Below are 20,516 nucleotides of genomic sequence, written 5' to 3' on the forward strand. Positions count from 1 at the left end.
CTCATGCAGGCAATAAAAAACACAGGAAGTGTGATGATGATTGCCAGCAGGCGTTTGCTGGTTTATTATATGGTGGTCATTACGTTTATCATAACTTGCACTGTAGGTTTTATATATAAATAAGTTGTGCATGATGTATCTTTTTTGCAGTTAGCTGAGTGAAGAGTAGTAGCACTTTGATATTTCCGTCTCACAACATGTAGCATTTAGCACATACAGGCTGAACAGGACTTCAATTCAAACTCTTGGTTCAGCAAGCGCCATTTTTTGAGGAGCCTGTTTCTAGGCAACATCTTAATCAAGTTTCCACCAGAGGGGGAAAAAAAAAAGCTTAATAGGCCCTCAGGGTGCGATTTTCTATCATCAGCTGTGAGACAAATCTGAGCTGTTAACAAATTAATCAGTCAAACAGGGGAAAAAGACATTTCTTATTTGTAGACAATTAGGCAACTGCTGCTCATGTGTGTTATAAGCACACAAGCAGCTACGTTTAAGGCTGATGTCTAATGGAGAAAAACCCAAAGACAAAATGCCTTGTGAAAAATTGTGATTAATTAGAATTTATGCTTTCAAACGTCTTTACTGCCTCAGTGTCATGTGTAATGAGAAATACACTCATGGAGCTGATCACTCAGACACACACGAATCACAGTGAAAAAGTTTATTGTCACACATCTATTTACACAAATCCAACCAAGGGAGCAAGCAGACAGAGAGGGAGACGAGGGTCAGTGAACGGCTGATGCGTAAACACAGTAAGTGAAACGAAAAGGGAGGATTAGTGAAACTAAGAGCTTACTTGTTACATGGGTGGGAGTTTGGGTACAGGTGGCTGAGGCCAGGCGAAGGAGAGAAGAGAATGGATAGATGGACTGGATACTTGTACTGAACTTCAGTGCTCTAAATTATAGAGAATAAAGTCCTAAATACTACGTAACATTTCCCACATTAGTTGTTATTACAGCCTCAGAATGAAAATACACATGCAAATATTAATCCAGACATCATTCTGTTTTAGAACGGAGTCTTGTTCATGAGTGAGGGGCAATGGCAGCAGGAAATTGACAGATGGACTGGGGCTGGAGCTTCAGTCGTGCACATGCTGTGGTCATTGTGGACTTCCTTTCAACATCAAACTTAGACTCATTTTATACATCATTTTTATACTGCTGTGGTCTCATGTTTTCAAAGGGAGACATGGGAAACAGTTATGTGTGAAAGGATGCAGAGCGATCAGTGGACATCTCCAAGATGGCGTGGGGGGTCTTGACGCTAAAACAAAAGTAAGCAGCTGCACAGTGGTTTTCAAGTAGAAATGTCCCCAGCTTGCCACAGGCAGTTTGCAGCAGATAGCAGATAGTCAGTTCATACAAGCACATTTGCACAAACTTCTTGTAATTTCAACAACTTCTCTTCTCAGGTCAATAAAAACAAAGATTACCCAGTCTAAAGGTCAAATGTTGAACAACATATTGATCCAATCCAAGCTGGGTCATGGCTGGACGTCCAATCTGCAGGCCTAGTTTGGACATCATATAGATGTCCAGAATTGGTCACCAACAACCAAACATAGACATGATGTGCATGTCTATCCGAAATCCAGTGTTTAGTGGGAATATCTTCAATATCTAATAACTTGGTCTAACAATAAATGTTTATTCCAGAAGTAGTAACAAAATGTGCTGCTGACCTGTTCCACTTCACTGTCCATTCCCTGTTGTAAAGCTTGTCTTTTTCTTAAGACCTGAACTCATCTATTTTATACATATAATGCACACTTGTGCTTTCATTTATTACTAATTCTCAAACTGTTATGAGAACAAGTTAATAAAGTTCAAAACTTGATTCAAAATTGGCTGATAATTAATTGTTGTGTACCTCTAGAACATTTCCAGCATGGCTGCTATTTCTGATCTCTTACTAGAAGTCCTGCCATGTCCTCTTCTATTTGGGCCTCTACAATGGGAGGTGAACTAAGCTGAATGGAGGCGAATCTAACTTTAAATCATGTGGAAGATAGTACATTGATGAAGAGCACAGGTTGTTTCTATATTTGTTCCTCTTAATGTTCCCACTCAGACCCCTGAGGCTATCACAGCACAACTCCACTTTAATAGTCTGGCCCTTGGAAATGAATTTTCTGAGCAGAATCCAATGAATGTTGGGAGAGAAAAAAATATGCATTGTCCAGGTCAGACTGCTCACCTCACACTGCTCTAAACACAGCCTCTGAAAACTGACTAATCACATGGAAGATCATGGTAACACAGAGAATATAGAGACATTAAAATTCAATGATGATTCCCAACAGTTCTTAGAAGTTTTCTGTTGCCTAATAATTCCTATATTCCTATAGTCAATGACGTGCACTGTAAGCGACAATGATTACTAAAAAAAAACAAAACAAATTACTTTCATGAAATGAATACTACTGTAAACTGCTCATATTTTTCGACAGAAATGTTCGGTCAGCAAATAACTTTCCATTTATGCTGGAGTTCTAAAGCACTTTATGCTGATGTCAGTGTCAGAAGTGTTGTCACCACTGTTGCAGATGGTGTTGAAGCCAAAGCCATGAAGGCCTAGTGGAAATGTTGTGACTTGTGCTACGGCTGTGTTGAGAGCACTTGCATACACAGTGATGATATGAGAATGTTACATCATGTAAAAATATATACCATTATTATTGTGAACAATGGAACAGTCCTACTATCAACTGAAATATTTGAAAATGCACTTTTGTAGTTCCTTGTAAAATACATTGTAACAGTTTTCTCAGTATTCAGGCATGAAGATTTAGCCCAATTATTGTTATTGTTCATGATGGTCCATGCAAGGCATAAACTCTAGTCAAATTGTAATAATTATTACATTTTTAAAGAAGACTTATGCGAATACTGCTAAATACTTGTAAAAATGAGCAGTTTGTTGATGTTTGTGAAACATCCACAGCACTCAAGCACCTCATCATTTTGCGCATGTGTACACTTGACAGTTACTTAAGCATGTTAGAAAATATTGGGTGGTCTCAGAATCTCATCTCTGCTTTTCGCGGATGATGGGTTTCTGTTGGCTTCATCAGGTGATGGCCTCCAGCTCGCACTGGAACGGTTAGAAGTGAGTGTAAAGCGGTGGGAACAAGAATCATCACCTCCAAATCTGAGGCCATGGTCCTCAACCTGAAAAGGGTGGAGTGCCCACTCCGGGTCAGGGACGACTTCCTGCCCCAAGTGGAGGACTTTAATTACCTCGGGGTCTTGTTCATGAGTGACGGGAGAAGGGAGAGGGAGATCGACAGACAGGCTGATGCTGCGGCTGCAGTGATGCGGATGCTGTACCTGTCTGTCGTGGTGAAGGGAGAGCTGAGAGTAAAAGGGAAGCTTTCGATTTACTGGTCAATCTACATCCCTACTCTCACCTATGGCCACGAGCTGTGGGTAGTGACCGAAAGGATGAGATCGCGGATACAAGCAGCAGAAATGAGCTTCCTTTGAAGGGTGGCTAGCCTCTCCCTTAGAGATAGGGTGAGAAGTTCAGCCATCCGGGAGGGGCTCAGAGTAGAGCCGCTGTTCCTCCACATTGGAAGGAGCCAGTTGAGGTGGTTCAGGCATCTGACAAGGAGGCCCACTGGGTGAGGTGTTCCGGCATTTCCCACCGGGAGGAGGCCCCAGGCTAGACCCAGGACACACTGGAGAGATTATATCTCTCGGCCTTGGTGTTCCCCCAGACAAGCTGAAGGACGTGGCTGGGGAGGGGGAGGCTGGGGATTTTCTGGTTAGACTGCTGCCCCCAGATAAGCGGAAGAAGATGAATGGATGGAAAATACTGAATGTTGAATAAACAATTTTGTTGTTTCAAAAAGGGCACATACAGGTAGATACAAAGCTGAAAATGACTCGTAGGACTTCTGAGGAATTTATCTATGTCTCTTAGGTATTTTTTGCACACATGTAACATGTAAGTATAGTGATGGTGTGTTTATGTTGGTGTGTTTTTGTGGTATTTGTCTGTTGTTTCCATCGTCCTAGGCAACTGGAGTTAATGTGAGACCACTTATACAGAGATGTTAGCATCAACTCTACAATGATGGGGATTTAAAGGAGGTGAGTAGGCATGAACCAAAACTCAATGTCTAATACTAACTATTAATAACATTTAATTATACACAACGACAGTATATGGAAGATCAAACAGTGAAGCCAAAACGTCTCTATCACCCTCTGGTGTTATAAACCCCACCTTCTGTCAAATTAAGACCAAAAAGGTCTAATCAGATCACATTTCCTGAAAGATTCATTCTGCCATTATTAGTAGTTCTCATCTTGCTGATTTGGGTTCAAGGGGTCTAAGTTCTCATCAGTTAAATTTTAATTATCAACTGTAAAATTGGGATGCAACGTCATCATGACAGCTTTGATTGTCAGCTGCAGTCACGACAAACTTCCACGTCTCTGCTCCGGGACTGCAGCTAGAACCATATCCACAGCTATCTGTTTCAAACTGACAGTGTTAGGTGTTCTACAATAAACGGGAGTAACTGACAGAAGAACCTAAGGCATCCTGACTTTATTTTGGTAAGTTAAATTTGTGTTTTGAGCTAATCAATAAATTCATGCCTTTAGCAGTCAGCAAGGGAAAACAACAGTGTTTGGTAGCTTTGTACACGAACAAATTTACACTGAGTAGAGAAATCACTTTGTTGAGCTAAGTGATTTAATGCTAATTAAAAGTCAGTGCTCTAGTTCAGACATTAGCTCTGCTGCTCTGACTGCAGCAGGCAGCTGCTCAGTCACTACCTAATGCTATTGTTATTGTACTTTTATTATGAATAGTATACTGTAAGAGCAATAGGCTGGACTCTTATGCAGAGTCGAGAAGAGTAATAAGTGACGAGTAACACTATTCTTTTTGAAAGGACATAAAAAATACCTAATAGAACATAATATTTATATTCTGAGACCAAATCATGATATTTGATGTGTTAGGTTAAAATTGTTGTTTTGATTGAAGAACAGGATGTTTTTCTGTTTTTTCCTGCAGGTGACCATAATTCAGAATCAGGACAAGAAACCTGTTCCTGGTTCATGTCATCTTTGCAACTTTCCTTTTAAAAAGCACCAATAGCTCCAATGTAAAAACATTATACTGTTGGTTAGGGCTGCCACAAACGATTATTTTGATAGTCGACTAGTCACCGATTATTTTTGCGATTAGTCGACTAATCAGATCATCATCCACTGGATGTAAAACGTACAGCTTATTGCACCAGCAGCATCTGCTCTTATATAACTATCATTAGCTTACAGCTTTAAGTGTTTAAGATATGTGCTAACTAACAATAAAGACAAGATGATAGTTTATTAAATTTTAATGAAATTTGCAGATTGTTTCGGTGGAGTTTAATAAACTCAGCCGTCTGCTCCTTGCTGTCTAAAATATAACAAGATACCGAAGTATATTCTCGAGCATCTCACACTTCTGATGATCAGCTGTCTGCTTGACGTTGATTCAGCTGTGTAAAAACTATAACTTTAATCTCAGCCAAACCGATTTACTGAGGAACAAATAAAATACTGAAAAAAGCCAAACAATAACATTTTTAAGTTATCTAAGTGACTTATCTATCATGTTTAATTTGCCTGGAGTTCTCACCAGCTCTAGTGAGCCTTGCCCCCGGCTCGCTATCGAGCTGGTGGGTAACAGACGTCTCCGAAAACGTCGGAGCGCTTTTGAAAATATGTGGTGTCTTGATAAACTGAGCAGATATTTGAGGTTTACACAGCTACATTCTCGCCTGAAAATATGTTAAACGTTTATTTTGTGACCCAGAAAGAATAATAAGAGTAACATTAAAACTAACCAGCTGCCGCCATCAGTGGCGGTCCTAGCCTGTTTGGCGCCCTGGGCGAACACACCCTCTGGTGCCCCCCCTCCCCCACCACACACACACACACACACACACACACACACACACATTAAGGATTGTCCATTGACATAAAACTGTTGTCGGAACCATACTGAATTTCACCAGAAAAACACACACATATGAAATTCAAATTCAAATTTTATGAAGAGAGAGAGAGTATGCATAGTATGCAAACGGCTACCAAACAGCCATCATAATTTGTCATACAATGAGAACGGGACAAATCAACAATTGACAATGACTAATTAATATTAAAACCGCCCCGCCCTCTCCTCCCTGTGCCGCAAGCAGCAGGCGTACCTCGCAAACGGAGGGCTCCCTTACTCCCAGCAAATGGGCGATAGAAAACCGATCGGTGCCTGTACCATTCCCAGTATGCGCTGGCATGACGTCGGGGCAGCATGAATACGAGCAATTTTTATTATTTTTTATTAATTTTTTTGCCGATGCCCGTGATGCTGCCCCCCCACCACGATGCCGCCCCCGGCAACCGCCCGTGTCGCCCGTATCAAAAACCGCTACTGCCCGCCATTGTTGGAAACTGAGGATGGCCGCGCTATGAATTCTGGGATAGAATGGGCCACGAAGTATACACCCGACCCATCCTTCAAATCTGGGGAAATGAAGGACGCATTTGTCGGCCGCATTTGTCGGAGTCTTCGAATTTGGACAGTCATCGTCGTGTCGCTGTAACGTAATCGGCCTACAAATGCGGGCACAGGAGGATGCGGTTCCTGAATTTGGACACAGTTACTGCTTCTTCTTCTTCTTCGAGATTTGACGGCAGCTGGCATCTTTATACATGCAGTGCTGCCATCTTCTGTTTCAGTCCGTTATTACACTCTTAAATCCTACTACTTATTCCTGCGTCTTTTGGGATCTTATAAAGTTTTAAACTACGCGTCGTCTATTAAAATAGTCGTCGACGATTTTAATAGTCGACGTAATCGTGGCAGCCCTACTGTTGGTATATAAAGTTTTTTCTTCACTTAACAAACAGGCCACATCTTAGCTATAGACTGGAAAAAGTTAAGAAAACTTCCAAACCTGAATTCTGTCAGCTTTGAGGAGTACGTGTTTGACAGTTTGTGATGATTCTTTTCTCTTTGTGATCACAGGAGCTGATTCAAATTCAGACTTCAGCATGAGCTAGTGACAGCATCATCATATATGTCCACACTTTATGCTGAATACACTTATTTGTTTTAATACTGGAGTAAATAAAGTACACAGGCTAAACTACCATATGATGTACTGTCAGCAAAACCTGCAGCTGTTCTGTTGAGAAAGACAAATTATGGGTTCAGGTCAAATTGTTATTACATTATAATTATGTAATTGGTTTCATTATACATATGTGTATGTATATATATATATATATATATATATATATATATATATATATATATATATATATATATATATATATATAAAATAATAATTATTATTATTATCATTCCCTGCTCGCCCCTGTGGACGGTCTATCCTCCAAGCTTGGGTCCTCTACCAGAGGAGCTTGAGGGTCCTGTGTAACCAGTATGTAACAAAATATATAAACAATGGGCAAATCAGAAGACTTCAGGAACGACAGGAGCCCAGAGGATGGGTAACCACAATGAAAACACAACTGCAAATGATGAAGCAATGGTTCAACTGTATTTGAAATTTTTGCACTGTATTGCATTTACAATAACAACCAAAATTGTGTGTGCGCGCACAGATACCCAAAATAAAAAAGAAACGAATGTTAGACCCGGGTCTTTTAAAGTGTCAATAGGATCCAGATCAGGCCTGTTTGGTGATCTGGTGAGTTATTGGTGTGAGTTCAGTCCACGATCGATGTATGGTTTGCACTGTTTTGTCCTACCACAGTTCAGGCAACCACACTTCAAGATTAAATTCCAAATGGGCTGTGGCTCGCCATCCATTACAATGGAAATTTATTCCTCTTCTGCGGATTTCCACAAAGTCTGTAATCCAATGTTCTCCGGGGAGTCTCAGCTCATTCTCCAACTGAAAAAAACCTGACCTAAGAGTGAGGTCAGAATTACTTCAAATGAACATTGTTCACACTTAACTAACAACACTTCTGTTTAAAGTATAAAGCATGAACAAAATATGTTTCAATTTCTAATGTTGTACAACTAATCAAATTCTAAACGTTTTCATTACATGGCAATGTAGCTATCAACAATCATTAAAGCAATTCACACTGCTCATTAAAAGCAGCAAACTCAATATACTCTGCTCACTGTCAAGTAAGATAAGATAAGATAAGATAAGATAAGATAAGATAACTCTTTATTGTCATTGCACAGTCATACATAGTACAGTAGTACAATGAAATTGGAAAACTGTCCTACGTCGGCACTACATATAACACAACACGACACGATATGACACATCACAACGCAACAAACAACACAACACAGTATATTAACTTAGTATAAAAAAGAAGAATAAGTGTATTTGTATTGCACACTGTTATTATTGCACATTAATTGTGTGACAAACCAGTGTGTGAATGTGTGTGTGAATGGGTGGATGACTGGATATGTAAAGCGCTTTGGGGTCCTTAGGGACGAGTAAAGCGCTATATAAATACAGGCCATTTACCATTAATTATTATTGCACCTTGTTATAAATATAAATATTATTATTGTTATTGTTTTAAACATTGTTACCTCCCCCCTAAAAAAGTCCAGGGAGGTATCCAGTCAGGTCAGCTATTTACATTGATCAGGGCTATTGCCCTGTTGTAACAGCTGTCCTTGAGTCTATTTGTTCGGGACCTCAGCAGCCTGAACCTCCTGCCAGATGGCAGCAGCTTAAACACCCAGTGTCCTGGGTGTGTGCAGTCCCGTACGATGCTGCGTGCCCTCTTGAGACAGCGAGTGCTGTACAGGTCCTTCAGGGAGGGAAGAGGATGTCCAATGATTTTTTGGGCCATGTTGATGACCCTCTGGAGTGCCTTTCTGTGTGCTGTGGTGCAGCTAGAGAACCACACACCGATGCAATATGCCAGCACACTTTCAATGGAGCAGCGGTAGAAGACGGTCAGCAGCTCCTTCTTCAGGTCCATTTTTCTGAGGATTCTCAGAAAGTGGAGACGCTGTTGGGCCTTCTTTAAGACCGCAGAGGTGTTAGAGCTCCATTGGAGGTCTGTGTCTATGTGCACACCCAGAAACTTGAAACTGGAGACCCTTTCCACGCACTCCCCGTTGATGCTGACAGGCTGCAGCTCGGACTTCCTCCTTCTGAAGTTAACTACCAGTTCTTTTGTCTTGGTGGTATTGAGGTCCAGGTTGTTATCTACACACCAATCTGACAGCCTCTGAACTTCAGCTCTGTACACAGTCTCATCTCCCCCTGAGATGAGCCCCACCACGGTGGTATCATCTGCAAACTTGATGACTGTGTTGTCTGGGTGGGAACTAACACAGTCATGTGTGTACAGAGTGTACAGTAGGGGACTCAGTACACAGCCTTGTGGAGAGCCGGTGTTGAGGTTGAGGGCTGAGGAAAGATGAGGCCCCACTCTAACTCTCTATACACGGTCTGAGAGGAAGTCTCTGATCCAGCGGCAGGTGGTGGAAGGAAGTCCAATTTCCAGCAGTTTAACTATTAGTCTGTCCGGGAGTATCGTATTGAAAGCAGAGCTAAAGTCAACAAAGAGCAGCCTGGCGTAACGGCCCTGCACTTCCAGGTGAGAGATGGTGGTGTGGAGCGTTGTAGCAATGGCATCTTCAGTTGATCTGTTAGCTCTGTATGCAAACTGGAGCGGGTCGAGTGTGGGTGGCAGGCAGGACATGATGTGACGTCGGACCAGTTTCTCGAAGCACTTCATTATAACAGGTGTTAGAGCAACTGGTCGGTAGTCGTTGAGGCTGCTAATGTTAGTACGCTTTGGCAGTGGGACAATTGTGGCTGACTTTAGGCACGGCGGGATGCAGGACTGGGACAGTGAAGTGTTGAAGATCTTGGTGAAGACCCCAGCCAGCTGGTCTGCACACTCTTTTAGGACCTTTGCGGTTACCCCATCTGGTCCGGCGGCCTTCCTGGGGTTCACTGCCCTCTGTGTGTGCCTCACCTCATATTCCTGCACTATGAGGCTTGGGCTGCTGCTGCTGCCTCTGGTCCCTTCACCTCAAAGCGTGGTTCAGCTCCTCCGCAAGCTCCGCGTTACCCTCAGTCAATGTGGTATTGCAAGGTTTGTAGTTGGTTAAATGCTGAACTCCCTGCCATACCTGTTGTGAGTTGTTCGTTGTGAAGTGGTCTTCGATCCTTCTCTTGTACGCTGCCTTGGCCTCTCTGATGCCTCTTTTCAACTCAGATCTGGCTGTACTGTACTGCATACCATCACCGGATCTAAAAGCGGCGTCACGTTGCTTCAGCAGGACCTGGACCTCTTTAGTCATCCAGGGTTTCTGGTTGGAATACACCCGGAGACGTTTGTCCACAGTGACACTGTTGACACAGAAGTTAATATATGAGAGCACTGATGTTGTGTGCTCTTCAAGGTCCTGATGTTCGAACACGCTCCGGTCCGTGTTTTCAAAACAGTCCTGCAGCTGATGTGATGCACCTTCTGGCCAGGTTTTCACAGTTTTTGTGACTGGGGGGGGGGCTCTTCTCCTAATGGGAGTGTATGCAGGGATCAGCAGCATGGACATGTGGTCTGACAAACCTAGATGTGGTAGAGGGGTTGCTCTGTAGCCTTTTTGGATGTTGCTGTAGGCTTTATCCAATGTGTTTTTCCCTCTCGTTGCACATTTAATATGCTGTTCAAATCTGGGGAATACTGACCTTAAATCAGCATGGTTGAAGTCCCCAGCTATAATGTGCACTGCGTTTGGATGGGAGTTCTGCTGATTGCTTATTGTCTTGTGCAGCTCCTCCATGGGCGAGTTAGCATTAGCATCTGGTGGTACATACACAGCCGTTACCATGACAACAGTAAACTCGCGAGGTATGTAGACGGGTCTGCACTTCACAGTCAAATATTCCAAATCTGGGGAACAATGGCTGTCTACAGTCTTTGTGTTTTTGCACCAGCTGTCATTGGTGTAGATGCATAAACCCCCTCCTTTGATCTTACCGGAGTGGCCATTCCTGTTGTGACGGTGGACCGTGCGGCCTGCTAGCTCAATAGTCGAGTCCAGAATTGATGGCTGCAGCCAAGTCTCTGTGAGTTATAATATTATGCTGCTGTTCCGTACACATTTGTTGACTGCAATTTGTAATCTCAGTTCGTCGATTTTGTTGGTTATAGAAACTATGGAAACAAACTCAGAAGGTCCTGACGACTGTAGGTGGACTCTACTTGATGTATAATAATAAAAAACACACACATCCACACAGATACACTTAGAAAAAGTAAAAAACAAAACACTGAACATGAGGAGCAGTGAGCCGCTGCGTCTGTGCGCGCTGCCATCTTGAAAGTAACAACAGTGATGAATAAAAGTAACACAATAAAACATTTCAATGCAACAGAGAGACATACTTTTTTCCCCTAACAACAGCTAATAAGTTCTCAACTAACACTTAACAACGGGAGTGTGCGTTTAGCTAGTACCCGCTAGCTACTTGCATAGTACCGTCACCATTAGCGTTTGTTTTTTGAAGCGAACAACGTCAACATTTCAGGATGCCGATCAGCGGCTATAACAGTTTGGTTACTCACCAGTGCAAAACATGAAAGCACAAGGCGGGACAAACAATCCCATTGGTTGGACCGCATTTGTATCCAGGTCAAAAAATAACCTTTGAGAAACAAAAATAAATAAATAACACAAATAATGCAATTCCGTACAAAATAATTTGGATTTTTTTTCTTTAGAGTCTCTCTCCAATTATGAGTGTTTTCAACTGAACAGAATAAAACACCTTTAATAATAATTACAATAAACAGTCTCTAATTGCATCTGTTTGCCACTGGGCTACACCTGCGCAGTATCTTAGCTGTTCCTAGGACTGCGCTCTTCTGGACAGAGATGTCCGATGTTGTTCCTGGAATTTGCCGGAGCCACTCGCCTAGTTTGGGAGTCACCACACCTAGTGCTCAGATTACCACTGGGACCACCGTTACCTTCACCCTCCACATTTTCTCAAGCTCTTCTCTGAGCCCTTGGTATTTCTCGAGCTTCTCGTGTTCCTTTTTCCTGATGTTGCTGTCATTCGGAACTGCTTCATCGATCACTACAGCTGTTTTCCTTTGTTTGTCTACCACCACTATGTCCGGTTGGTTAGCCATCAACATTTTGTCCTTCTGTATCTGGAAGTCCCACAGGATCTTAGCTCGGTCATTCTCCATCACCCTTGGGGGCGTCTCCAGTTTTGACCTCGGGACTTCCAGGTTATACTCGGCACAGATGTTCCTGTACACTATGCCGGCTACTTGGTTATGGCGTTCCATGTATGCCTTGCCTGCTAGCATCTTGCACTCTGCTGTTATGTGCTGGATTGTCTCTGGGGCATCTTTACACAGCCTGCACCTGGGGTCTTGCCTGGTGTGATAGACCCAGGCCTCTATGGATCTTGTGCTCAGAGCTTGCTCCTGTGCTACCATGCATTAGTGCCTCTGTGCTGTCTTTCAGTCCAGCCACTGGTAGGATTTATGAATATCAGCCACCTGCCGGTGGTACATACCGTGCAGGGGCCTGTCCTTCCATGATAGTGCCTCCTCTTCCTCCTCATTCTTGGGTTTCTGCTGCCTGAGGTATTCACTGAGCACTTTATAATATATAAAAAGAACATTTTATATTAAATGTTAGATTTAAAAACAAGCAAACAAAATATTGTGTAGAAATATAATTTGCTTTTTTCTTTTAACAACAGGACACAGATTCCATATTATTATTGACAGCTACATCCACCCTGGGGGAAAGTGAGTGAGACCATCAGGATAAAGCTGGGTCTGGATTCTTCGGTCCAGTGATTTTTAGAAACTTCTCCCTTTCTTACATCAAAGCTGTCCTGTGTTAGATGTTTTGTTGCAAACGCTGTCAAACCTAAAATGAGGATGTGGGCCCAGCTAGTGAATATGCCAATTGTCATGACCATTGATCAACAACCACTGATCACAGATCATTTGCCATGAGTACCATTCACAGCGAGAGAGAGAATGGCTGCAATCACAGTATGGTGGTGACAGATGTATCCTTAGGCCCCCTCCTTGATTCAGAGATGGTCTTTCCCTTTTCATGTAAATGGCCTCCTTTTCACTTAGGCAGCGGTTGTTCTTCTCTTCTGGATCAGCTGGAGCTTTCTTTAGGCGCCTTCGCAGCTTTGACAAATGTCCAGCTGGGATAAACACAATTACTCCGGGCCTTCTTGGTGTGATGTTCTTCTGCTTCTCTGGCTGCTGTGTCTGTGGGGATGGTGTTCACTCTATGTTGTAATGTCCTGATGACACCCAGTTTATATGGATCCATATGCGTAGGTAGGTTTATGGTACACATCAGCTTTTAGATGTCCCCCATTACTGATGGAAATCTCTCAGTCTAAGATAGCTAACCTGCCACTTTTCATATCCTTCCTGGTGAATTTGATGTGTTGGTTCACTGAGTTAATGGGATCTATGAATTGTGGTACGTCCTGAGATGTGATTTTCAACCAGGTGTCATCCACATACCTGAGTCAATGACTTGGTGGTGTTTCAGGGTAGGATAGCAAAGCTCTCTTTTCCACTTCTTCCATGTACAAGTTGGCCACGATGGGTGAAACTGGGGAGCCCATGGCACACCCATGTTTCTGCCTGTAGTACTGACCCTTGTATGTGAAATATGTGGAAATAAGACACAGTTCCAAAAGCAAACACTTGGTCGATGCTGAGAGTGGTCCTGTCACTTCAGTGACTGGAATACAAGTGAAGAACAAACCGTGCACCTACCCTTGTGTGCCGGAAGGATGATATTGTAGTTGTCATTACTTAGTGATGTGAGTGAAATTACTAAGTGTGAAATTGAACAATGACCCCGAAAAAATTCAAAGAGTAATTCTTACAGTATAAAACCAAAGAAACTGTATAGATGATGCTATATGCACACTTAATAGCATCTTCCACATTATCAGTGAATCTTTTCAATGTATGTACACTCCTTTAGGGTGTGAATAAAATGTAATCCTTGATAAACCCTTTGCACAATTAATACTTGCTCTAGTGTGAAGTGACCTTATTAAGTGCATCTATTTACCTTTCTCTATCTAATCACCCAATCACACGGTAACAACTCAATGTATGTAGGCATGTAGAGGTGTTCAGGAAAACCTGCAGAAGTTCAAAGCTACATCAAAATTGAAAGTTTATGAGGAAAATGACAGAAGATAGGTGTTGAAGATATGATTCATGCTTCTTTTACAGTCAGCTGGTTGTTTCCGTCCCCACCTCTTTCACACATCCCACTGCTGAGCTGTTCCTTTCTGTCTGTCTATTGTAGGTTTCATAGGCAGGCACTAACCCAGGATTTAATTTCAGAAGAAAAAAGGGTAGCTTTACAGCTCTGTGCAGAAGGAAAGCAGGTAGTGAGATAAAGAGAGAAATTCAGGGAGAAACAGGGTAGGCCCACGCTCTTCTCTTCTCAACCTTGCTCTAAAGGGTGAATTGAATCATAACAGTAAGTGGGCGAAAAGAAAGAGAAAAAAATCCTTTCCACGCAGATTCTGACGTACATCTCTAGCTGACTGGGGGTCATCTGATGATGTGATGAAGTAGGATAATGGGAGTATAGGAAAGAGAGAAAGTGATGGAGAGGGAGTTGTTGATAGCTTCCAACAGCTCTGGGTGTCTCCCTCTCTCTCTCTCTATTGGATTTTAATGGCTGTCTCTTTGTAAAATCTGTCCAGCTGGGGGAAATTGTCGTGACTTTCTTCCAGAAGCTGACTTAAACATACATCATATGTCATACATATTAGACATACGTATGACTTAGAAATTAACTGTTTAAAGCAAATGTCTACACTGAGTGTTGGCAATAAAGACTCTACTCTGGTAAAGAACTGTGGAACATATTCAGGGCAATAACAGTAGTTCTTATAGATTAAAACCCCCCCAAAACAAAAACAGAGAGTAAATGAACACTGATGTGTTAGCTGACATTTTATTTTAGCTGTGCAAAGCAGCAACTGCATTTTCATAGTAAACCAACAGAATGGTTTTTTTTATTAATAATGCTGTTATTGCTACGTGAAGGCTTTGTGTTATGTGTTTTTGCCTTTTATGCCACTTAGCTACCACAATTAGTCAACTATTTTGACCAATTTTTTTTTTAAATAAAGATTGTAAAGTATTTCATTTGGACTTTAATAACACAATAATCAGCACATTATGTCAAACAAAGATGCACAGATGGATTAAACAGTGTAATATATATGGTGTTGCATTGACAATGCACAATGATTTGGTCCTCAGAACATCAACTTGGGGAAACCGGGCATACTGTTGTGATTCTGTGTACATTATTAGAGGAGGAGGAAGGCTATAGAGTGAGCATGTGTGTGAGCTCCTCACATTTCTTTTGAATACAGCAACAAGAGAAATAAACAAGAATAACAAGAGAAAACTGGTTATTTAGATCCCCAAACTCAAAAAAAAATAACAATTTGAATGAACATAAACAAAAATCATGGAAAGGATTTCCACGTGATTAAATTGCATTTCTGAATTTCATGCAGCTCTAACATGATATAATTACGTTCACCTTAGAAACAAGAAATTTTTCTGTTCCAATTACAAGTTAGACTCTTGTAAATGTAACAACCACCCAATTTACTTATTTTTTTAATGCATAAGCTATACTGTGACAGTACGGTTACTTCTTTGGTGGTTTCATATATAGCCAGGGGTTTCAGACTTTGGATGAATTGGCATGAAGTTTTTGTCCACTTCAGTACTTCAGAAGCAACAGCATTTCTTTTACTTATCCTTACTTCCTACTACAGATGTGGCTTGTGCAGGTATAAGTAACCAAACAGTGAATAGCTAGAGGTGGGACAGCAAACCTTACTGGCCTTAAAAGGCCTGGCGCTGATTTGAGATGTGGTGCTTCCATTTAGATGGTTTTGCTGTGAACAGACATCATGAAGTCAAAGAAGCTCTCCATGTAGGTGAAACAAGCCGTCCTTAAGCCATCTGAGAAACTGCAATACCGCTCCAATATTAGGAGTGACAAAATCTATAGTTTGGTACATCCTGAGAAAGAAAGCAAGCAATGTTAAACTCAGCAATGCAAAAAGACCTGAATGTCCACGGAAGATAACAGTGCCATTGAGAGCATCCTCACTGGATGCATCACCACCTGGTATGGCAACAGCACCGCCTACAACTGCAAAGCTCTCCAGCGAGTAGTGCGGTGCTCTGAACGGATAATTGGAGGTGAGCTTCCCTCCCTCCAAGACATCTACAGGAAGCGCTGCCTGAGGAAAGCGGGGAGGATCATCAAGGACTCCAGTCACCCCAGCCATAAACTGTTCAGACTGCTTCCATCAGGAAGGAGGTTCTGCAGCATCCGGTCCCGAACCAGCAGACTGAGAGACAGCTTTTTCCATCAGGCCATCAGACTGCTGAACACGTCATAGACACCTCAGCTTCACTACTGGAACTTTAACATTATGCACTCCATACTGTACAGTAATGCCACTGTTTTGCACATGTCTCACTCTGTATATTTTATTTTATTTATTTTATATATTCTATTTATTGTTTACTCTATTTAATTTGTAAAATATGTGTACACACACACACACACACACACACACACACACACACACACACACACACACACACACACACGTAGAAAAATATTTAGTATACACATCCAGAAATGCATACACTATTATATATTGTACATATATTTATTAGTTTCAGATGTAGCCATTCTTGTATTTTGCTTGTTTACGTTATTGTATTTTGCACAACTCTGTTGCTTGTGAAGCTCGCACACAAGAATTTCACTCACATGTGCTGTACCAGTGTACCTGCACATGTGATGTGACAATAAAAGTGATTTGATTTGATTTGGTGGATGATCAAAACAGAATCGAAGAATAAAATAGAATAGCCCTTTATTTTTATTTTTTAGCCAGAATTCAGTTACACTCCTAGACAAAGAGGTTGTAGTAAAGCTCTGATTGTCGCTCCTTTGTTTTGTTTGCAAGGGATATGGTGTTGATGATAGATGGAAGCGGGTTCTTGTTTTCGCAGCTGGAAGCGATAGTCAGTCCTGCATTTTATTTTTTCTCCCTGCACCGTCTGCGTCACTTGCTGTTCCAGACAATTACCCATGGTGCACCCAGTGGTCTCGCAATCTTGGGTGGGATACTGTTGATCCAACTTGAAGTAAAGTCCGGGTTCAGGCTAAGGCTGATGTTTATCAGTTTCTGATGATCAGTGCACTTCAGGAAGATACAACAAAAAGGAAACAAAAACACAAAAAGTGCACAGTAATTAGAAGCGCTGTGGTGCATCCGTACATCCGTATGCAGCGTCATCTCATCTTCATATCCATTGTGATTAGAGCAGAGCGATATGACCAAAAATATTTATACATTAAAGTTATATAAACTTTAACAGTGCAAATGCAAATTTCTCGCTGACAGTTCAACCAAAAGGCATTTCCAGTGGAAACTGGCCGACATATCCTCAGCATAACCATGTATAATATCCACAACACTTAAAAAGAGGTTATACACACACAATACGGTAATATTATGTTTAAGCACAGTACATATCACTCTGCGAGGCTCCTGCCTGCGATAGCCGTAATGCTCCGACAATCCATCAAGCGGTGCGGGTTCGTAGCTTAGAAAAAGTCGTACTAAAACATTTGACAGATTTTCGAGCGCCGTGTACATAAAATCGTTTCGAGGTCAGTAAACACAACCAGAGTTCATACATAAGTCACACGGGATTATAAGGGGATCTGTCGACTTTCAGAAAAATCAAAGGATTGATTTTAAGTGCCGTATTTTCCAAAAAACATGGTAATAACGACGGCCTGCTAGCATGCGCTACCAAAAATAGTGCTTTGTTGTGTATCTGATGGACAAAAGCCAAACCAGTTCCACACCACTGAAGTTGCAGCATTTTTACAAACCAGTTCTGGTTCATCTGTTTCATTCAACGATCCGCTTTCGCCCTTCTTATTCTCCGTCGCTGCCATGCATTTTCCGCCATGTGCGTATGAAAACAAAGGCACTGCGCATGTGCATTTTACCCAAATTCTATTGCGATATTTCATTTTCTTATTATTGCCCAACATTATACCGGTATTACTGTGAACGGTATGATATAGCCCAGCCCTAATGGTGATGAGAAACTGCTTCACAACATCCAACAAAGTGAATATAGTGGATATCCAAGTCTACCATAAAAAGAAGACTGCAGGAAAGGAAATACAAAAGGTTCACTGAAAGTTGCAAGCCACTCATAAGCCTAAAACATAGATAGAATAGACTGCACTTCCAAAAAAAGCTGAAACAATGAAACAGCTCTTCAGTGTCATTTTTATTCATTGTGGCAATGTACAGAACTAAATCCCTCCAGCCCATGGAGGAATACATTAGCTACATATTAAGACTTTGTCAGATATTTTCTCTGCTGGTCACATATTGCATACCTCAGCCCTGACGTGGGTCATGAAGAGTTAGAAGTCCCTGGGCTTTTTGCGTGAGAACCTGTATTCAGGGACAAATACTAAGGTCAGAGAGCCATCGGATCTCATTTTAGGGTGAGTATAGGGTCATTTGATCCTTACAACCATTGCAAGAGCTTGGTCCATGGCAATAAGTTGGACTTATTCCCGGTGGGTGTTGGACTCCACCAGAGATGGACTTTGTCACCGATTGTGTTCATGATTGTGTTCATGGGGCAGGGATAGCTCAGTAGGTAAAGTGGTCGCCCCATGATCGGAAGGTCGGCGGTTCGAATCCACTTAACGGCTACCCTGAGGTACCCCTGAGCAAGGTACCGTCCCTACACACTGCTTCCCGGGCGCCTGCTTAGTGGGCTGCCCACTGCTTCACTGAGTGAATGGGTCAAATGCAGAGAAAAAACAAGTAATTTCCCCATGGGGATCAATAAACTATCCATTATTATTATTTTTATGGACAGAATTTCTAGGCATAGCCAAGTGGCAGAAAGTGTCTATTTGATCTCAGAAACTTGTCACAACTCAAAGCACCTCCAAGTTCAAGGCCATGGTCCTCAGCTGGAAAAGGGTGGAGTGCTTGCTCCTGGGAGAGGTGTTCCTGGCAGGTCCCACAAGGAGGAGACCCCTGGGGCAGACTCAGGACACACTGAAAGGTTATATCTTTTGACTTGCCTGGGAACACCTTGGTGTTCCCCTGGAAAAGCCGGAGGAGGTAGCTGGGGAGAGGGAGGCCTGGGTGTCCTTGTTTCTCTATCCAAATTTGAACTTCCTACAATTATTCAGCTATCTTCCATAATTACTAAGTTAAAGTCATCATCATGTCTTTTGGATAAAAGAACAAGCTGATGCTATGGTGCTCTGAAATTTATTCCACTGCTTCATCCAAAGCAACAAGACAGACAAAGTTTTTATATGATTTAGCATTATAGAAATGAATTCTAAAATGCTAAACGCCTATATACATTTGAATTATTATTGCAAAGTTTGCATTGCATGACTAAGTGTAATTGATTCATACTTTATGCATATTGTGGTCCCTGTATATTGCGTCTTGTATAAGGATTGTACACCAGCCCATTGTCAAAGGGAAAACTACAGAATCCTGATTATAGTTAGCTGGTTTTATCTTTATCTATATTAAAGGAAATTGAAACCTGAACAGTCCAAGCTATATCTAACAGTGAAAGCACCAAGCAACCGTGGGTTCTCCCTGGAAATGCCTCATATTAGACTGCATTCCTTATGTGAAGCATTTGTAATGCAGTCATAAAGTTATGCACAGATCATGGTCAGACCTTCTGAGAGATGGAGTAATATAAATATCTGAGATCAGCTGAAGTGGACTCACTGCTCTACATCTAGTTACAGCTTGCCACTTCCACTGGAGAGTAGTCATGGAGGCAGGTTAAATGAATAAAGGCAAACCTGTAATCACTGATAAAAAATAAAGATAAAAAAAGAGTAGAAGAAACACACAACCTCCTAAGTAAAACAAAACAGGAAGACAGACCAGAAGTAGAAAGACCAATAGAAGAACAATATGGCCAAATTTACTAACAACATCAAACCCTATTTTGGTGTTTAAAAGGCCAATTTTGCCCACAGTAAACAGTGTCTGAAATGAATGGACAATGGAGTTGCGGTGGAGGTGTGTTCTGAGGGGAGGTGCAGCGGGCTTGAGGGACAGTGCCAGGGAGGCTGTTAGGGCAGCTGACAGCACTTAAGTAATTGCGGTCATGCTACTTCAGTGACGCCGAAGAGGAGAGGGAAGTGTAGGATGTGACAGCTCGAAAGCTGCGGCAAAGCACAACACACAATAAAAGAGTTCTCACAGCTGCTGTGTGTGTTCTGGGTCCTAACTGTTCACAGTGGTGCCGCAAGATGTCTGATCCACAGACTGTGCAGCCAGTGCATGCCCTGGCTCAGTTGTTGGCAGAGCT

At 42.0% G+C, this 20,516-nt stretch overlaps 1 protein-coding gene across 6 annotated transcripts in view; it reads left to right on the forward strand.

The window, feature by feature from the left end:
- dlgap1a (discs, large (Drosophila) homolog-associated protein 1a) overlaps positions 1–20,516 on the forward strand; it is a 162,832-nt gene that overhangs the window by 39,750 nt on the left and 102,566 nt on the right. For 5 of the 6 annotated variants that reach the window (XM_004565093.3, XM_004565092.3, XM_076876502.1 and 2 more), the window contains exon 2: positions 4,029–4,103. The exons of the other annotated variant lie outside the window; for it this stretch is intronic. The gene's annotated coding sequence lies outside the window, so the exon portion shown is untranslated. The remainder of the gene's footprint in view (positions 1–4,028; positions 4,104–20,516) is intronic. 6 annotated transcript variants of the gene reach the window in all.

This window comes from Maylandia zebra, linkage group LG18 (genome assembly GCF_041146795.1).
Source record: "Maylandia zebra isolate NMK-2024a linkage group LG18, Mzebra_GT3a, whole genome shotgun sequence".
NCBI classification, from domain to species: Eukaryota; Metazoa; Chordata; class Actinopteri; order Cichliformes; family Cichlidae; genus Maylandia; species Maylandia zebra.